Source organism: Grammomys surdaster, unplaced genomic scaffold (assembly GCF_004785775.1).
Source record: "Grammomys surdaster isolate TR1022 unplaced genomic scaffold, NIH_TR_1.0 201, whole genome shotgun sequence".
NCBI classification, from domain to species: Eukaryota; Metazoa; Chordata; class Mammalia; order Rodentia; family Muridae; genus Grammomys; species Grammomys surdaster.
This window is the reverse complement of record NW_021604646.1, coordinates 4,809,654-4,824,672: the sequence shown is the minus strand read 5'-3', so window position 1 is coordinate 4,824,672 and position 15,019 is coordinate 4,809,654.

Genomic DNA, 15,019 nt, shown 5'->3' with positions numbered 1-15,019 from the left:
CTTTCCCAAATTAGTGACTTTTAATTTTGTTTTGGGACATTCTAGCTTAAATGGGGCTAGTTTTGTGACTGAATGAATTGGTATCACCCATTAGACCATGGTGAGGTCATCAATAGGCAAACAACAGAGATCAATGAATCTATCAGAGAATAGCTCAGCAAGAAGTGGTAGGGTCCCGAGAGCCTCTCTACTACCCACATCTGTCTGTTAACAGACCTATTCTTGTGTAGAGCTAGTGTAGACACCCATAACTTCTGGGAATGCAGTGGCTGTGTCTTTCCCAGAACGTGACATTTCACGAGCATCTGTCATCTATCATATCATAGGCAACAATAGGCAACCATAGGCAACCATAAGCAACAATAGGCAACCATAGGCAACCACCGTTCACTGGATAAAGAAGCTTCTTTTTACTAATGGTGTGAGCAACATTTGTCTATGAGGAGAGAGAGAGAGAGAGAGAGAGAGAGAGAGAGAGAGAGAGAGAGAGCATGCTAACATGGTGGTGTGTCCATTTGACAGCATTGTTGCACTTGCATCCAGTCACCTCCTAATGCTCACCATCTTCTTTGCTTTGTATGGGGTTTTTGACTGGGTTTCTAGTACCACACATGCAATTCATTTGTGGAGTGGACCATACATCTAGTCATAGGGAATTTGGGTACTACCATCACAGTAGTGTCCCTGTTGTACCACAGGTTTCTCTTGACTATGAATAATAGAATTCAAAGCCAGATACAACTATTTATACATTTTTTCACCCCATAGCTTTGATAGTTTTTTTTTCTGGGACTATGAAAGTCAGCTAGGAGGCAGGAAACTTCCAAATATCTTCCAGCTTGTTCATGCATCTGTGTTATGTACCAAAGGTAGAGTATTTTCATAAATATGGTTGTATTACATAGTGAGTCACCCCGAGAAATGACAAGATCGTATATTGTTTTGAGGGCCTCTGGGGTATCTTTGGCCAACAACTCCTACAGAAGTATCACACCTTGGCACTAGGGTTTTTGTTCACTAACCTATGCCTTCTAGGAGTAGCATTTAGCAGCCATCCAGGACATCTTTATTAAGCCTTTCTTTTACAAAACCTAAATTATATTATCTTAACTAGGCCAAAAGGTTGTACATTTCAATATGGCTTTTCATAACTCTTCATTCTGGTTAGTTCTTCCTTTCCTTTTCCCCGAGCCTAAGTCCTGTGCATATCAATATCCTCTGAGATGAAATTAATCAACTTGTAGGGAAGCTCTTAATACACAGGATGTTCTAAAAGTAGTTGAAATATCCCATCCTGTAGAGAAGCTTGTTAGAGAGTAAGCTGTTGCTGGAAGTATTAAAAGAACGAGCAGACAGTTCCTGTGCTACTGCCGCCAATAGTCTACCGCCTTGTCTCTAGCTAGCCCCCACAGTGGCTCTGGTTTTAAGGTGCTAGAGCGGTTGCCACGTGTGGGTGAGTGCTGTGGTGGTCTTGTCCGGCCGCCATCTCCGTTGCCTCCATGGCTCTCCCTATGCAGCAACCCATCACAGCCTTCCCAGCTCTTGTTCGCTGCCACAGCGCCACCCCCGTACTTTCTTTCAGTCATAACACCCCCTGGTCGGCTGGGCCGCACACCAGTAACCCAGGAAAACAAAACTCTGAAGCTTATAATTAGTCAGATTTATATATCAGCAACTCTCAAATCACAAGATGCCCACACAATAATTTCAAGTCCAGTTGACAATGGTACAAGCTGCCCACCTAGAATAGACAAATTATTCCTCCTGTCCTTCTGTCTCCATCTTGGCTCCTTCCCCCCCTCTTTCTCTCTCTCTCTCTCTCTGCATCCCTCCCTCCCTGCCCCCTCCAACTCTTAGCTCTGCCTCTCTTTTCCCTGTCCAATCACAGGCCTCCTGCTTCACTAATATTTAAGTAGATTGGATGGGGAAATCCTGGCCACAGTAAGCAATTCAAGGTACATACTATGCCTTCATTTCTGTTAATGTCCAATCACTGGCTACTTACAGATTACCATCCTCGGAATTTGTTCTATTTTCATGTCTGCTAATTTCTATTAACTCATTCCCTTAAGTGTTTCCAGTCCCAAAGACCTGCTTGCAATATCATGGCTTCTACAAGTTATACTCACAAACTCAGAGATCCAGGCTAGGATCCAAATATAACGGAGAATCTGTAGCATATGTCAAGATTACTTAGCTCAGTACAAATGCTTTTCTATTCCATTCATTTATTTGTAATTTTCATAATTTTATTTTTCTTTACACCCAAATACATTTCTTATATGAATATGCAACATATTTTCACTATGCAGTCATCAGTTCAAACGCTTTTACAATGATTACTTTTCCTAGTTATGTTAATGACCATAGGTGAGCACGTGTTTCTGTATCAGGACAGAGAGTTCTTTGGGTATGTGCCCAGAAAGGAAGAGCTAGATTTTATGGAAGTTTTTTTTTTTACGTGTTTACACATCAAATATTGTCCCCCTTCCTTGTTTTCCCTCTGCAAGCCCCCATCTCATCCTCCCTCCCCCTGCCTCTATGAGCATTTGGCCCCTAACCAGCCACCTTCTCCTACCTCATCCCCCTATGCTGGGACATCAAACCCCTACAGGACCAAAGGCGTCCCTTCCCATTGATGTCAGATAAGGCAATCCTCTGCTATATCTGTGGTTGGAGCCATGGGGTCCCTCCATGTGTATTTTTTGGTTGGTGGTTTAGTACCTGGGAGCCCTTCCGAGTCCAGTTAGTTGATTTTGTTGTTCTTCCCATTCTGTTGCAACTCCTTTATTTCTAGGTTTTTGAGAAATCTTCACAGAGTAATTTTTGAGTACTTTCCAGAGAGGCTATACTCATTTGCACTTCCATAAGTAGTGAATAGGGTTTTTCTTAGTAATGAATAAGGGTTCCTCTTTGCCCACTTTCTTCCCAGCACTGGTTATTTGCTTTATTGATGGCAGTCCTTCCATCTTGAGTAGGATGAATTCTCAAATAGTTATTTATTACTTTGAGAATTTTCTGTTCCAGTTCTTTAAACATTTTAAGATGTGTAATTAGGGATTTTTTTGTGTGTGTGTTCTAATTTTCAAGTTTTTTCTTTGATTCCACTTATATGATTGTTACATGTACTTATTTTCACATATTGAACCAGATCCACATCTCTGAAATTCAGCCAATTTTATCAACGCGAGTGTAATTTTTGCACCTACATTTGGTTTTAAGGGTTAAAATTTTTCCATTGATGCTCATCAGGGACATTGGTTTAGATATCTCTTTGTTGTGGAGCTTTATCTGGCTTTAGCAGTAGGGTAATATTGGCTTTATAGAAGATGTTTGAGGGAATTTCTTCTATTTCAGTTTGCAGTCTAATTTAGGTAGTACTGGTTGTAATTCTACACTAAAGCTTTGGTAGAATTATAATGTCAATCCCTCTGGACTTGAACTAGGTTGGTTGCTAGGAAATGTTTTATTACTGCTTTGTCATCTAGCTTTACACAGATCTTTACCTGTGTGGTGTGATTAGCATTGAATAAGAGTCATAACATAATAATTTAGAATGGTAAAATATACAGTGTAAATTTAATGTCAACATGATAAGTTCTGAAAAGTATATTTAATTCTTCTAGTTGAATAATCTGCTGCTCAGTAAACATTTTTGCTTCGTATGTGCATGAAACTAACAAAGAATTATTTGCAACTATGCTAATTCTAAGCATGTGTTTTCCATATGAGAATTCTTTTGCCCAAATGGAAATCCTTAAGTAGTCAGTACTGTGTTCAGGTGGTACTGACTTCAGGTTCCACATAAAATCCCTATCTTCAAGAAGAAAGTCACATGGAATATAGAGGACCCTATTTTTCATGTATGTAGTTCCATTTATTAACTCAAGATTCCTCAGCAATGCCCATTTTGTGTTAAGATCTTGGATAGGTGGCCTTGAAGTGATGGGTGTGAAAGGTCAAACTTCTTTAGCTGCAAGGTAAAGTTCAGAAAGCAAATCTCTTCACCATTGTATGGTTTTTGCCACTATTCTCATTAATTTATGTTTCAAGAGGATAAAATACAAAGAAGTATTCAGCAAAACATAGGAGTTTTAATTTTTTTCTTTTTTTTTACAGTCCATTTATTATCCTCTTCCTGTTCTGCCCTCCAACAGTTCCTCATTCCTTTCCTCGTCCCCCATCTTACGTTCCCACACACCCTGTCAGGCCTCCCCACTCCCTGGCCTCAACTATCTGAATGGTTAGGTGCGTCTTTTTTCACTAAGGCCAGACTAGACAGTCCTCTATTATATACCTGCTCAGGGCCTCGTATCAGCTGATATTTGCTGTCTGGTTGGTGGCTCAGTGTCTGAGAGATTTCAGATGTCCAGGTTAGTTGAGACTGCTGGTCTTCCTATGGGGTCGCCCGCCTTCTCAACTTCTTCCAGTTTTTCCCTAATTCAACCACAGGAGTCCCTGACATCAGTCCCTTGGTTGGGTGTAAATATCTGCTTCTATCTCAGTCAGCTTCTTGTTGGGCATCTCAGAGGGCAGCCATGCTAGACTCCTGTCTGGAAGTACACCATTCACAGAAATATCTTAAAGGAGGCTCTATTCTGAATTCTATGATGCTAGCATAATAATGATTTAGTTTTTCTGCTCTTTATCTCCACATTCTCATCCACTCTCCCTCAGGTATGCTCTACTTTTATACTGAAAGGGCACTTCAGTTTTCAATGTTATTTCAAATAGAGAATACTCAGGAGTGATAGTATTCCCTAAAGAGTGTTAGGATGAAGTGTGTTTTTTGATTGGTTGTGGATAGACAATCTTTTATTTTTGTCTTTGAAGTATGTTAATCATTTCAATTGCAGCTGGTAGAAAGAATCACTCATGCTAATACACACACATCCACACACACATACGTACAGACATATACACACATAAACATACTTCTGTTTGTTTATTTGGTGATGATTACTGAATTAATACTTATGGTCAAAGTTAATTAACAAATGTGAACAGCTGCCTGTGCAGTAATAATTCTAAATAATAATTCATGTTATATAAATTGGTTGTAGGCTATTTTTATATACATTGATTAAGTAATTTTATTTTTATTTACTCATTTTTAGTTGATTGTAAACCATTACCATAACAACATTCTTATATTTTTACATTTTATGTTTTATGATCCTGACAAGTAAAATTTATTTTTATGTAGATATGGGATTATAACGATTTGACTTCTGACTTTGAGAATAATGAACTGCATTTTTAACATGTATGAATGTTCCAGACACAAATATTTTTAGGAATGTTCCACGATTACAATAAATGATGAATGTTGTTACATTAAAATGTTAGCTTATTTACTATTTGTTTATTGGAAAATATCATTTTAATATCAAAGCACCAACTATAAGCAAGGGTACATTTAAAAGAGCCCAGCTTCCTGGACTCTGTGGTCACCCAGCTTATTGGGCTGCCTTTATTTGTAGTATGTTAAGGAAATCAGCTTACATGTTCATCTGCCTGAGAGTTGGAATACCTTCTAAGTAGGCAGAAAGCTATGTGTTTACATTGTACTCTCCTGTTCCAAAGTCTGTGAAATTCTTAATGTGAAAGTGTCAGTCCTCAGTTTCTTCGTACGTTTTTTTATGGTTGTACACATCAAATCTTTGCTTTTTTTGCTAGAAAATAATATTTTCTTTTTTATTTTCAATTGAAAATAGATACTTCCCTCATACAATACATCCTGACCACAGTTTCCCCTACCTCCATGCCTCCTAGCTACACCAACCTCTTCTCATTCCCGGATCTATGCCCGCCACTGGCTCCCTTTAAAATAGAACAGTTCTCTAAGAGACAATAACCAAACACGGGAAAACAAAACAGTAAAATAAGACAAGAAATATTCACACTGAGTCTAGACATGTCTACCCAACAGGAGCAAAAAGTCCCAAGACCAGACGAAAGACTTAGAGACAACTGCTGCAAATGAATCCCATAAAAACATCAAGTCTACAGCCACAACATATATGCAGAGGACCTATGCAGACCCATGAAGGTCCTGTGTTTAGTGCTTCAGTCTCTGTGAGCCCACCTGAGCTCTGCTCAGTTGATTCAGTGGATTCTGTTCTCCTAGAGGCCTTATTCTCCTCTGACTTAAAAATTCTTTTCTCCCCATCTTTATCAGGATTCCTGATCTCTGAGAGGAATGACCCGGATGGAAATCTCCAGCTTAGGCTCTTCTGTCTAATGTCTGTTTGTGGGTCTCTCCGTTCATTTTCATTTACTGTAGGAGGAAGCCTTTCTGAAGACAATTGGGCAAGGTACCATTCTGAGTATAGCAGAATATAATTATGAATCACTGCATTGATATCTACTTATTTGTTTGCTTATTTATTGTTTGTCACTCATGTCTGGGCTATCAGGTCTCTGGTTCCTCGTCATTGAAGCAGAAACAAGCAAAGACTCCTTCTCATGGAGTGAGCGTCAACTTAAACATTAGTAAGACCCTCCCCCAAATTCTACATCCCTATTGCCCTAGCATATTTTGCAGGCATGACAAATTGCATGTCAAATGTATCCTGCAGATTACCTTCCCAAGTCCTAGAAGTTAGAATGCAGGGGTGAAGGCTGCATGCAGACACCAGCTTAATCTCCCCATGTTCTATAAGCTGTCTGGATGTTGTCCTCTTCAATGAGGACCCTTTGTCAGTTTGTAGAGAGTAACTGTGTCTTGGCATCAGTCTGGATATTTTAGGAATCTCTACACAATTCCATCGGCAAACAATTCAATTGAATACAACTCAGTCCCAACGTTGGGAGCCATGCCTGGCTATACAAGATGTCCAATTCAGACTCCTAATCCTCATTCTAAGTGTTCTTATTACAATCACCCTCATAGATTCCAGGAAGCTTTCACTGCACTAGATTTCCCCATAGCTCCCCAAATGTCTTATAATTCCAGCCACGCCTCCCCATGTTCTCTTTTCTACCTCATTTTCTCTGACCCGATCCCCACTCCGAACTCCCACTCTTGCCTGCCTCTAGTAAAACTATGAAATCTATTCAATACTCCCTTCTAGGAAAACGCACATCCCCATACCTGCTGCACCTCAAGAGCCCTTTTCTTTAAATAACCTTTCTGTGTCTATAGATTTTGGATTGATTGTAATATACATATTGACTAATATCCATACATAAATGAATACATATCATACGTGTTTTTCTGGTTCTGTTGTTATTCACTCAGGCTGATGTTTTCTAGTTCTGTTCATTTGCCTGCAAAGTTCCTGTCATTTTCTTAAACAGCTAAATAATACTCTATTGTGTAATTGTACCACATTTTCTTTATCCATTTTTCTGTTGTGAGTCATCTAGGTTGTTTCAAATATTTGGCTATTATAAATAAAGCAGAAATAAACATGTTTGAGCAAGTGTCTTTATGTTACTATGGAGCAACCTTTGGATATATGCCCAAGAGTGATATAGCTTGGTCTTGAGGTAGAGTCCTATTTTCTGAGGAACTGCCATATGATTTCCATAGTGGCTGTAAAATTTGGACTATCACTAACAATGGACGAGTGTTCCCTTTGCTCCATATCCTTGTCATTAGACACTGTCACTGTACTGGTAGTCATTCTGACAGGTGTTAAGATGGAATCCCAAACTAGTTGTGATTTGTATATCTATGATAGCTAAGGATGTTGAACATTTTTTTCAGCCATTTGTGATTCATCTATATGATAGAATATTCAATAGTTTATTGTGAGTCTCTCTCTCTCTCTCTCTCTCTCTATATATATTTATATATATATATATATATATATATATATATATATAAAGTTGGTAAAAAGTTTTTCCCTTTCTGTAGGCCACTGCTTTGTCAAACAGATGGTGTTCTTTACCTTACAGAAGCTTTTCAGATTCATGAGATCCCATTTATTAATTGTTGACCTTAGTACCCGAAATAAAAGTGTTCTGCTCAGAAAGTTATGTCCTGTGCCAATGCATTCAAGGCTATTCACTACTATCTCTTCTATCAGGTTCAGCTTATCTGATTTATGTTGAAGTCTTTGATCCAACTTAGACTACTTTTGTGCAGTTATAAATATGGATCTATCTTCATTCCTCTATATGCAGACACCCAGTTTTACTGGAAATTTTTTGAAGACAATGTCTTTTTTCAGTGTGTATTTTTGGAGTCTTTATAAGAAATCAGGTGACAATAGGTATGTGGATTTATGTCTGGATATTCAATTCAATTGCATTAATCAACTTGTCAGTTTTTAATGTGAATCCAATGAGGTTTTTAATTACTCTGTAGTACATCTTGAAATCAGGAATGGTGATATGTCTAGCAGTTCTTTTATAGTTTGGGATTGTTTTAGGTATCTTGTGATTTTTGTTTTTCCATATGAAGTTGAGAATTGCCCTTTCAAGTTCTGTGAAGAGCTATGATGAATTTTTATGGGGATTGCTTGGAATTTGCTGATTGCTTTGGGTAGGATGATTATTATTGCTATGGTAGTCCTACAGATTCATGGGAATGGGCGATCTTTCGACCTTTTCACATCTTCCTCAATAGATTTTCTCAAAGATAATGGTGTTAGAATGTGGCAAAGGCTATTTCAGAATCTAATAAGATGATAGTGTGTTTTTTTCTTTAAGTTTATTTATATGGCAGATTGTATTGACTGATTCTCATGTATTGAACCATTGTTGTATGTCTGAGATGAAGCCTACTTGTTCGTGGTTGATGATGCTTTTTATCTATTCTTGGATGCAGTTTGCAAACACTTTATGAAATATTTTTATATCTAAGTTTATAAACGAAATTGTTCTGAAATTCTTTCTTTGTTCAGTCTTTTTTTTTCTTTTTTTTCTTTTTTTTTTCTTTTTTTTTATTGGATGATTTATTTACATTTCCTATGTTGTCCCCTTACCCCATCCCCACCACCCCCTCGGAACCCCCAATCCCCTCGCCCCTCCTCCTTCTTCTCTGTGGATGTAACCTCTATCTACACCCCCCCACTCCCACCTCCCCACCCTCAAAATTCCCACCCCCTGGGGCATCCAGCCTTCATGAGGTCAAGGTTCTCTTCTTCCACCTATGCCCAGCAGGGCCCTCCACTTTTACATATTCAGCTGAAGCCCTGGATCCCCCCCTAAGTGCTCCCAGGCTGGTGGTTTAGACCCTGGGAGCTGTGGTTGGTTGGTATTGTTGCTCTCCTCATGGTGCCACAAACCCTTTCAGCTCCTTCAGTCTTCACTCTAACTCCTCTATTGAGAACCCCATGATCAGTTCAATGGCTAGTTGTGAGCATCTGCCTCTGAATATGTCTGACTCTTGAAGGCCTCTGAGGAGATATCCATATCAGGCTCTTATCAGCATGCACTTCCTGTCTTCCACATCAGCATCTACCTTTGGTGATTGCACATGGGATAGATACTCAGGTGAGGTGGTCTTGAGACGGCCCCTCCTTCAGTTTCTGTCCCTCACTTTGTCTCCATATTTGCTCCCTTGAGTATTTTGTTGCTCCTTCTAAGAAGGACCGAATCACCCTCACTTGGTCTTCCTTCTTTATGGGCTTCATGTGGCCTGTGAGTTGCATCTTGGGCATTTCAAGGTTCTAGGCTAATATCCAATAATCAGTGAGTGAATACCATGTGTCTTCTTTTGTGATTGGCTTACCTCACTCAGGATGATAATTTCTAGTTCCATCCATTTATCAAGGAACCTCTCGAATTCATTGTTTTTAATAGCTGAGTAATACTCCATTGTGTAAATATACCACATTTTTTGAATCCATTCCTCAGTTGAAGGACATCTGGGTTCTTTCCAGCTCCTGGCTATTATAAATAAGGCTGCTATGAACATAGTTGAGCATATGTCCTTGTTATATGTTCGAGCATCTTCTGGGTATATGCCTAGGAGTGGTATAGCTGGATCCTCGGGTAATGCTATGTCCAATTTTCTGAGGAACCGCCACACTGATTTCCAAAGTGGTTGCACCATCTTGCAGTCCCACCAACAATGGAGGAGTGTTCCTCTTTCTCCACACCCTCGCCAGCATCTACTATCACCTGAGTTTTTAATCTTAGCCATTCTGACTGGTGTGAGATGGAATCTCAGGGTTGTTTTGATTTGCATTTCCCTGACGACTAAGGATGCTGAACATTTCTTTAGATGCTTCTCGGCCATTCGAGTTTCTTCCGTTGAAAATTCTTTGTTAAGCTCTATACCCCATTTTTTAATAGGGTAATTTGGTTGTCTGGAGTCTAATTTCTTGAGTTCTTTGTATATATTGGATATTAGCCCTCTATCAGATGAAGGATTGGTAAAGATCTTTTCCCAATTTGTTGGTTGTCGTTTTGTCCTATTGACAGTGTCCTTTGCCTTACAGAAACTTTGCAATTTTATGAAGTCCCATTTGTCAATTCTCGATCTTAGAGCATATGCCATTGGAGTTCTGTTCAGGAACTTTTCCCCTGTGCCCAAGTATTCGAGGCTTTTCCCCACCTTCTCTTCTATTAGTTTCAGTGTATCTGGTTTTATGTGGAGGTCCTTTATCCACATAGACTTGAGCTTTGTACAAGGGGATAAGAATGGATCAATTTTCATTCTTCTACATGTTGTCTTCCAGTTGAACCAGCACCATTTGTTGAAAATGCTGTCCTTTTTCCACTGGACAGTTTTAGCTCCTTTGTCAAAGATCAAGTGACCATAGGAGTGTGGGTTCATTTCTGGGTCTTCAATTCTATTCCATTGATCTTCCTGCCTGTCTCTGTACCAATACCAGGTAGTTTTTATCACTATTGCTCTGTAGTACAGCTTGAGGTCAGGGATGGTAATTCCTCCAGAAGTTCTTTTATTGTTGAGAATAGTTTTCGCTATCCTGGGTTTTTTGTTATTCCATATGAATTTGAGAATTTCCTTTTCTAACTCTGTGAAGAATTGAGTTGGGATTTTAATGGGGATTGCATTGAATCTGTAGATTGCTTTTGGCAAGATGGCCATTTTTATTATATTAATCCTGCCAATCCATGAGCATGGGAGATCTTTCCATCTTCTGAGATCTTCTTCAATTTCTTTCTTCAGAGACTTGAAGTTCTTGTCATACAGGTCTTTCACTTGCTTGGTTAGATTCACACCAAGGTATTTTATATTATTTGCAACTATTGTGAAGGGTGTCATTTCCCTAATTTCTTTTTCAGTCTGTTTATCTTTCATGTAGAGGAAGGCTACTGATTTGTTTGAGTTGATTTTATAACCAGCCACTTTGCTGAAGTTGTTTATCAGGTTTAGGAGTTCTCTGGTGGAAGTTTGGGGGTCACTTAAGTATACTATCATATCATCTGCAAATAGCGATATTTTGACTTCTTCCTTTCCTATTTGTATCCCTTTGACTTCTTTTTGCTGTCTAATTACTCTGGCTAAGACTTCCAGTACTATATTGAATAGGTAGGGGGAGAGTGGGCAACCTTGTCTAGTCCCTGATCTTAGTGGGATTGCTTCAAGTTTCTCTCCATTTAGCTTGATGTTGGCTACTGGTTTGCTGTAAATTGCTTTTACTATGTTTAGGTAGGGACCTTGAATTCCTGATCTTTCCAAGACTTTTATCATGAAGGGATGTTGAATTTTGTCAAATGCTTTCTCAGCATCTAGTGAGATGATCATGTGGTTTTTTTCTTTAAGTTTGTTTCTTTAGTGGATTACATTGATGGATTTCCGAATATTGAACCATCCCTGCATTCCTGGGATAAAACCTACTTGATCATGATGGATGATTGTTTTGATGTGGTCTTAGATTCGGTTTGCTAGAATTTTATTGAGTATTTTTGCATCGATGTTCATAAGGGAGATTGGTCTGAAGTTCTCTTTCTTTGTCGGGTCCTTGTGGGGTTTGGGTATGAGTGTAATTGTAGCTTCATAGAACGAATTGGGTAGTGTTCCTTCTGTCTCTATTTTGTGGAATAGTTTGAAGAGAATTGGTATTAGGTCTTCCTTGAAGGTCTGATAGAATTCAGCACTAAAACCATCTGGTCCTGGGCTTTTTTTAGTGGGGAGGCTTTTGATGACTGCTGCTATTTCCTGAGGGGTTATGGGACTATTTAGATGGTTTATCTGCTCCTGGTTTAACTTCGGTACCTGGTATCTGACTAGGAAATTGTCCATTTCATCCAGGTTTTCCAGTTTTGTTGAGTATAGGCCTTTGTAGTAGGATCTGATGATTTTTTGAATTTCTTCAGTTTCTGTTGTTATGTCTCCCTTTTCAGTTCTGATTTTATTAATTTGGATACTGTCTCTGTGCCCTCTGGTTAATCTGGCTAAGGGTTTATCTATCTTGTTGATTTTCTCAAAGAACCAACTCCTGGTTTTATTGATATTTTGTATTGTTCTTTCTGTTTCTATTTGGTTGATTTCAGCCCTGAGTTTGATTATTTCCTGCCTTCTACTCCTCCTGGGTGTATTTGCTTCTTTTTGTTCTAGAGCTTTTAGTTGTGCAGTCAACTTGTTAGTGTGTGCTCTTTCCAGTTTCTTTTTGTAGGCACTTAGAGCTATGAGCTTTCCTCTTAGCACTGCCTTCATGGAGTCCCACAAGTTTTGGTATGATGTGTCCTCATTTTCATTGAATTCTAAAAAGTCTTTTATTTCTTTCTTTATTTCTTCCTTGACCAAGTCATCATTGAGTAGAGAGTTGTTCAGTTTCCATTTGTACGTGGGTTTTCCATTGTTTTTGTCATTATTAAAGACCAGTCTTAGTCCGTGGTGATCTGATAAGATGCAAGGGATTATTTCAATCTTTTTGTATCTGTAGAGGCTTGTTTTGTGACCAATTATATGGTCTATTTTGGAGAAGGTACCATGAGGTGCTGAGAAAAAGGTATATTCTTTTGTTTTAGGATGAAATGTTCTATAGATGTCTGTTAAGTCCATTTGGTTCATAACTTCTGTTAATTTCAAAGTGTCTCTGTTTAGTTTCTGTTTCCATGATCTGTCCATTGCTGACAGTGGGGTGTTGAAATCCCCCACTATTATTGTGTGAGGTGTAATGTGTGTTTTGAGCTTTAGTAAAGTTTCTTTTATGTATGTAGGTGCCCTTGCATTTGGGGCATAGATGTTCAGAATTGAGAGTTCACCTTGGTAGATTTTTCCTTTGATGAGTATGAAGTGTCCTTCCTTATCTTTTTTGATTAATTTTGGATGAAAGTCGATTTTATTTGATATTAGAATGGCTACTCCAGCTTGTTTCTTGGGACCATTGGCTTGAAAAATTGTTTTCCACCCTTTTATTCTGAGGTAGTGTCTGTCTTTGTCACTGAGGTGCGTTTCTTGTATGCAGCAAAATTCTGGGTCTTGTTTGTGTATCCAGTCTGATAGTCTGCGTCTTTTTATTGGGGAATTGAGACCATTGATGTTAAGAGATATTAAGGAAAAATGATTGTTGCTTCCTGTTATTTTTTTTATTAGAGGTAAAGTTATGTTTGTATCTTTTTTGGGGGTTGTTGGAAGATTACTTACTTGCTTTTCCTAGGTTGTAGTTTCCCTCCTTGTGTTGGCATTTTCCATCAATTATCCTTTGAAGTGCTGGGTTTGTGGGAAGATATTGTGCAAATTTGGTTTTGTCATGGAATATCTTGGTTTCACCATCTATAGTGATTGAGAGTTTTGCTGGGTATAGTAATCTGGGCTGGCAATTGTGTTCTCTTAGTGTCTGTATGATGTCAGTCCAGGCTCTTCTGGCTTTTATAGTCTCTGGTGAGAAGTCTGGTGTAATTCTTATAGGTCTGCCTTTATATGTTACTTGACCTTTTTCCCTTACTGCTTTTAGTATTTTTTCTTTGTTTTGTGCATCTGATGTTTTGATTATTATGTGACGGGAGGTATTTCTTTTCTGGTCTAGTCTATTTGGTGTTCTGTAGGCTTCTTGTATGTTTATGGGCATCTTGTTCTTTAGGTTAGGGAAGTTTTCCTCAATAATTTTGTTGAAGATATTTACTGGCCCTTTAAGTTGGGAATCTTCATTCTCATCTATACCTATTATCCTTAGGTTTGGTCTTATCATTGTGTCCTGGATTTCCTGGATGTTTTGAGTTAGGAGTTTTTTGCATTTTGCATTTTCTTTGACAACTGTGTCAATATTTTCCACCGTATCTTCTGCATTTGAGATTCTCTCTTCTATCTCTTGTATTCGGTTGGTGATGCTTGCGTCCGTGACTCCTGATCTCTTTCTTAGGTTTTCTATCTCCATGGTTGTCTCCCTTTGAACTTTCTTTATTGTTTCTATTTCTAGTTTCAGATCCTGAATGTTTTTGTTTAATTCCTTCTTTGTGTTTTCTTGCATTTCTTTAAGGGATTTCTGTGATTCCTCTTTAAGGGCTTCTATCTGTTTACTTGTACTCTCCTGTATTTCTTTAAGGGAGTTACTTAATTCCTTCTTATAATCCTCTATCATCATCATGAGAAGTGATTTTAATTCTGAATCCTGCTTTTCAGGTGTGATGGGGTGTTCAGGGCTTGCTATATTGGGAGAACAGGGTACTGATGATGCCAAGAAACTTTGGTTTCTGTTGCTTATGTTCTTGCGCTTGCCTTTCACCATCTGGTTAACTCTAGTGTTACCTGCCCTCACTGTGTAAGACTGGAGTCTGTATTTCCAGTTATCTTGCTTGTTGCAGAGCTCCTCAGAGTCCAGATGTCTCTGTGGTCTTATGATCCTAATCTCCTGGGTGGAAGAACTCCTGGGACTCAGGCCACCTCTTGGATCTGGAAATCCTTCTGCTCTGGGTGCAGTGGTTCCTCTAGGATGGCTCAGGATACGATGTCTCCCAAGTGCAAACCACCTTGGTGTCTGCTGCTCTGAGTGCAGTGGCTCCTCGGCTGCTCTGAGTGCAGTGGCTCCTCTAGGATGACTCAGGAGTCAGTATCTCCTCAGGAGAAGACCAATTCTGTGTTGGCTGCTCTGAGTGCTGTGGCTCCAGCTGCTCTGAGTGCAGTGGCTCCTGGATGACTCAGGATTCAGTT